The following is a 6,194-nucleotide window of genomic DNA, read 5'->3' on the forward strand; positions in this document are numbered from 1 at the left end:
TTTCAAGGTTGCGAGCAAGATCTTATTATCTTATCAACTATAAGAACCAACAATAGAGTATCACACTATGTTTTCTATTTTTTATTGTCTTAAGTGTTTTAGAGGATCATATTAAGTGAAAAGTTGTTGTTGGTTCAAAATTTTCTAGGCACTGCTTATGGATTTTTGGGGAACGAAAGAGCCCTTACAAACAATGAAAATGTTTGGAGGGCTATTGTGCTTGATTGTAAGAGCCGGAAATGTTTCTTTAATGTGGACCAAGACACAAAAATGGCAAAAACTATTTTGGATGCAATCGAAAAGTCAGATCAATTTGATTATTTGCTTGATGCAAATAGTGTCCATTTTAAAAATGCGCTGTGGAAGGTATGTGGATCTTGACCTTAATTTTCAAAATGCACTGTGGAAGGTGTGTGGATCTTGGACTTAATTTTCAAAGTTATGTAGATAATTTTTTTTCTTGCGATTGTTGTTAACTAGTTATTAGTTGTTTATTCTAATAATAAATATTTGAACTGATTTCCTCTAGTTCAGAAGGCAACAAAAGTTATCTCTCATAATCTATATTTGATAACTCGTTTAAATATAATATACTTGAAAATTAAACTTTGATAGTTTGGTCGATCCAAAGTTGAAGTCACTTGATATATATATATATATATATATATATATATTCTTAACATTGCTACCAATGTACACATTTTTAAGTTTATTTCAGTGACAAATTCCTGAAAGGCAAAGGCTTTGTTGGGTGAGTGTATTCAATTGCATTATTTTTAACATTTTCAAATATATATGTATCATGCAATCTAACTTTGGATTATATTTTATGAGTGCAGGAACAATGATGGTGGTGTTGCTGCTTACTGCTTTGATTTTATTTATATTACACATGGACTATTGTAATTATTGTATAATGCTTGAGTGGCCTATAGGAACCATTGTTTTCTTCTTATTATATTAATTAGATTTTGCTAATTCCCATATGTAATTTTTATATAAAACTTTTGAAAACAATATAACTTTGACGGCAAAATGTTAGATCCCATTGACTTTGATTTTCACATGTTCCACGTGCTTTAGTTGTATGCATACATTTATTTTCCAATTACAAGATCCCTATTTTACAAGTTTTAGAAAAATATATTATTTTTTCTCATTCAATTTATTTTATGGTGTTAAAAAATTTATCTAATATCTAATAAAAAAGTGTAAATCATGTATTTAAAATTATAAAATTTAAAATACTGAAAAAATAATATTTTATTGTATTTTAAAAGAAACGAATTAGTAACATTTGTTGAGTGTTACAAAAGATATATATTAGCAACATTTTTAGAATGTTGCATATGTATTGAAAAAATATTGCTAAAAACATTTAATAACATTTTTAGAGTTTTTAGCAATTTTTTTTATAAACGTTGTTATTAGTATAAAAAAAATGTTACTAAAAGCCTATAATAATATGAATATACACAACATTTATAAAATGTCATAAAAACATTTTAGTAACCCTTATTTATATTTTGGCATCGAATGTTGCAAAACGCATACTTTATTTGTAGTGTAACACCGGCAGTTGCAATTCATAACAGACAAAACATTCTCCATACTTAGTCGATAGAAATCACACAACACAAGAATATGAAGTATTTCTATCTTCATGTGTTTGCCAACCAATAAATGTGGTAGACAAGTAGCAATGCACACCCTCCCTTTAAATATCAATACCATCAAACCCAACCCCCCGTTAGCGTCTCTCCGGTAAGCACTGCCAAGGGTTAATCGACCATTGTAGGAAGGAGTATACAAAATTTGTGTGGTGGCTATTTAACCAGGACCAAGCAGTGAATAGGAATTGTTGTTTTAGTTCATCCTTATCAAATGTCTTTCCCCAAAAAAAAAAACCCATTTATTTCTATGATTCCATATGCAAACCATATTACCATTCTCATATTGCCCATGTGAAGTGCACCTCCACTAGCAGAATGTTGCCACTAATGTTGATGTGGTCATTGCGGAAGCACTATTGATATGTTCTCTCCTCTATACTACCACTCCTTCTAAATATCCATAATCTTAGGGCAAGTGAAAAAAGTCTCTTCCTGCAAAACACAAAAGGGACATAACATATCCTGGTTGGTTAAAATAATGTTTCTCCTCCTCAAATTATGCTTGCTTGGCACCCTATCCAGCAATACCCTCCACACCAAGCACACTGCCTTAGTGAAAATCCTTCTTAATATGCATTAACGTTTAACTATCTTAGCATTTGTTGAAAAGTGAGATATTCTTATGTTTAAGTACAATCTCTTAACAAAAAAATTCAACTTATCAAAGGCAAAGTACAGAAAAAGGAATGTTCAGGAAAGTAATATTGTGTGTCATAACCAGTAGCTTCTTTTTGGTAAAGATGTGTCGATTGTACTCTCTCTCTTTGTTCTTATGAAGAAAAAAACGTGTAGAGCTCCCCAAGCATTTAATGAAGACTCGAAATGAGAACACGTTGAAGCATGTACGATTTCTCAGAATGAATACATACATACCAACAACTCTATTAAAGGAAGAGTTGAAGTAAGCAAAGTTGGAACCAATAGCTGTAAAATGCATTTTCAATTTGCTAATGTACCATGTTACTTGATTTGAACTCAAGTTTCTATGCCTAGCAATTTTTTTCCAGATTTATACTCTCTTTTGAAAATGCAATATGAATAGAATAGCTTTTTAACAATCTTCTAATATGCCCCCAAAAAACTAGTTAAACTAGAAATTTATGACTGCATTGTAAACGAGTTTTTCAAAAGCATCAGTGCATAGAGGAACCCATCTATAAGTGTCTTTGTTGATGGTGGTCACTTACCTGGTTACCTCACTTTGATTCATCATTCAGAAGAAAACCTGGTGAAATAGGGTTCGACGATGAGTTCATCAAGCGATGGTGTAAAAGTCTTTTGGGTTGAATGACTTGGGTATGTTTGAATTTCCCATGGAAAGTTCCAAAAGTATGTTAAAGAGTAAAATGAGTCTGGATCATATTTGGTTACCCTTTAATAGTATGTTTGAAAGTAAAATGTTTTGGAGAAACAAGACTTATGATACTTTTGCAAACTTCAACAATCCAAACATGCATTGAATGGGTGGGGTTGTCTATGAAAATGGTAAGTTTGGAAAGAGAAATTAAATAAATATTTAAATCAAATCAATTGACAAGTGTCCGTTTTGAATGGTTCAGATGATAATTTAGTTTCTAATCTTCAAAGGATATACAATTTTTCTTTGCTATGGTCATATATGGCCTCAACCAGTAGCGGAAAGTAAGAGGTGGTCTCCATGGACACAACAATCCATTAAGATATTTTTATGTAAATTATTTGGTTCTTGTATCTGGATAAGGATAAGGATAAGGATAAGGATAGACATGTAATTTTTTTTCGGGATCTACGCCTTCTTTAAGACTTTTTCCTCATGTATTTGGTATTCGAAGGGCCACCAAAAAAAGGAGAAACACTTGCAAAAGGTATTTTGACACATAAGTTAAATTTTCGACTCAGAACAATAAATATGTATTTTATATCAATAAACAGTATTTTATCTTGATATTATCATAATTATTTATATATATTTTAATGAACCCTTGAATCTATGGGCTTTGGTACATTGTTACCCATTTAGGTAATGTTTTGATAATTGTCATTAAGGTTTATGCTAACAGCCTCAATGATATTTATCTATAATTAATAATCATGCTTTATTGGTTTTAATCATGGTTTTCTACCTTTGGGTGTTTGGGTACTCGGCTAGGTTGAATACTTGATCGCCATGTCAAATACTTAGGCAAGGTTGTATGTAGCTTTTAGAGATATCCAGGTATTTGACTTGGCCAATTACCCAAATATCGAGTGTGGTGTTGATAAGCACCTAGATGCATATTCAGCCACACCGGTCACATGAATACAATTGTTTGTCTAAGTGTTAAGATACCCAAACTTATTGAGTACCTGAACACTCTTGAGTTTCTTCATACTATGATGTTTCATACTGAAGTATTTAGTTAAACCAAGTGCCTGAGTGCTATCACAAGATGACTTATGCTTCAATATGTTAGAGATTTTAGGAGTATATATATTCGGGTTTTCGACTTGGCTGAGTACTCTATGTATAGTTCTTATTTTTACTAAATCATTTATCTGTAAACTGAAAGCTTTGTTCTATTGTGTGTTCAATTGCAAGGTTTTGATGATCTTTACAAATGTGGAAAATAGGTATATTTTCATAACTAGTGAAAATATGTTGCAGTCATTGCATATTGAAACAAAAAAAAGTGACTTCTAAATGGTAGTTGTTTCCTTTTGGAAGTAAAGTGGCCACTAGTTGCTAGGATACAACATTGGAGTGCTTTTCATTTGGAGTATCTTTCTTTAAATGTAGGAAATTGTTCAACATTTCAATCTTGTAATCAAAATACTCTTACGCTGGAGGAAATTTTATATTATGTTGGCAATTGTAGATGTAAAATTAGTGGAATATCTAATTTATGTTGTTATGCTACTTGTATATGTAACCTTATGATTAACCTTGAGCTTAAATACATATTTGATTTAATACCCAATTTAGTTTCTTAATTTATTTCAAGTGCTCAATTATATTTTTCGTATGCATGTGGATCTTTTTGTTTTATAATTTTAACCAATTGGATCATTTCCGGCAAACTGAGTGGATGTCCCTCAAGTGATGAATCCATCACTATATATATTATTATTTTAGAATTAACAAGAATAAAAAATAGCGAGAAATTTAGATTTGTCTTCGGATTAGGTAACAGCCATGAGGCGGTCTCGGCCTCCTCGGGTGTTGAGGTCAACGTCGGAGAAGAAGTGAAGGCCATCGAGGAAGTACGGACTCAAAGAACGGCGCGACGGGGATGCGCTGGTGGCGGCAGGCGAGGCAGAGCATGGCAGCGACGGCCTTGCATGTGACATGCGCCGACGCCTGTTCGAACACCTCGCAGAGCGCCACGCGCGAGTGGCGGCGTGGACCTTAGCATTGCACGTGCCGCAGAGAAACGTTGCCCAAGGATAAGTTCTTACGAGTTATTCACCTGTTCATGAATGAAAACACCACCTCTCGTCCAACTTGTATATAAGGGCTTCTTTTAGTATGTTTTTCCTCAATTTTTCATTTGAAATATCGTAACAATTGTGCTAGCTAGGTTTCGAATGTTTAGATTTTTATTACAACACCAACATATCCATACTGTACTAGGATTTTGCCATATTGATGTCAAGCCTCAATCTAATTAAAGTTTCCTCAGTGACCTGCACCTTCTAAACCTATTGTATGCTTCGTCCTCTTCTTCTCTTTGCACAAGCCTCAAATGGTTGATGTTTTCACTTTCAGTTTGTGCTCTCGTGTTTTTTCTCTTAGTTTTAAATCACGGCAAAACCCAAAACTATGACAAAATTCTTAATTAAAAAGGAGAGATTGTTGTTGTGAAGAAGATATGGGGAGGAGGTAGAGAATGGAGATGTTGAATTGGAGGGAGATGTTAGAGCATAGGGAGGAGACATGCAACAGTCCGATGGAGGGGAATTAGCGGTTAGGAAAAAGAAAAAATATATATATTTGTGTTAATTAACAAGATTAATTTAAGTTTTCTAAAGAATAATTTTAATATATTTATTCTCGTGATAGACAATTTTGTTGGGGTTTTTGTTCTTAAGACAATAAATAAAATAAATAATACACTTCAATTCGCAAGAATAACATGCATTGGAGGGTCTCGTATGGTTACAGATCAGGAATGATATTCATCCACACTATTGGAGTGGAATGAGGTAGAAAGAAAAGAGAAATGAAAGAATATTAGATTATGTGATGAAAATAGAAGAGAGATGAGAAGAAAATAGAGTGTAAATGAGATGGAAGAGAAAATTAGTAAATGATAAATTATAGGAAGATTGTTAATTCTTTATTCTATTGTTATATGAGTTTAGTTATAAATTTATATGTCATTGATTTAAATAAAACTAGATTTATTTAGATATATAAATTCAAATTTTATGAATGAAAAAATTTAATTAAATAGAAAGATTTTTTAAAGGTGATTTAACACATTTTTGATAAAAATTAATTATCAACAAAATTTGCATATAATTTTTCTAATATCATGGTATAAAAATGAACCTCATTAAAAG

General features: G+C 32.1%; 2 long non-coding RNA genes across 2 annotated transcripts; one reads left to right on the plus strand and one right to left on the minus strand.

The window, feature by feature from the left end:
• Positions 1-1,539: 1,539 nt before the first annotated feature.
• LOC114416012 lies at positions 1,540-3,175 on the minus strand. Its single transcript, XR_003667423.1, has 2 exons — positions 2,861-3,175; positions 1,540-2,105 (listed from the first exon to the last, which is right to left on the minus strand). It is a non-coding gene; the product is annotated as an uncharacterized LOC114416012 (long non-coding RNA).
• A 260-nt stretch (positions 3,176-3,435) lies between these two features.
• LOC114416013 lies at positions 3,436-5,396 on the plus strand. Its single transcript, XR_003667424.1, has 2 exons — positions 3,436-3,517; positions 4,231-5,396. It is a non-coding gene; the product is annotated as an uncharacterized LOC114416013 (long non-coding RNA).
• The last annotated feature ends 798 nt before the right edge of the window (positions 5,397-6,194 follow it).

This window comes from Glycine soja, chromosome 6 (genome assembly GCF_004193775.1).
Source record: "Glycine soja cultivar W05 chromosome 6, ASM419377v2, whole genome shotgun sequence".
Lineage (NCBI taxonomy): Eukaryota > Viridiplantae > Streptophyta > Magnoliopsida > Fabales > Fabaceae > Glycine > Glycine soja.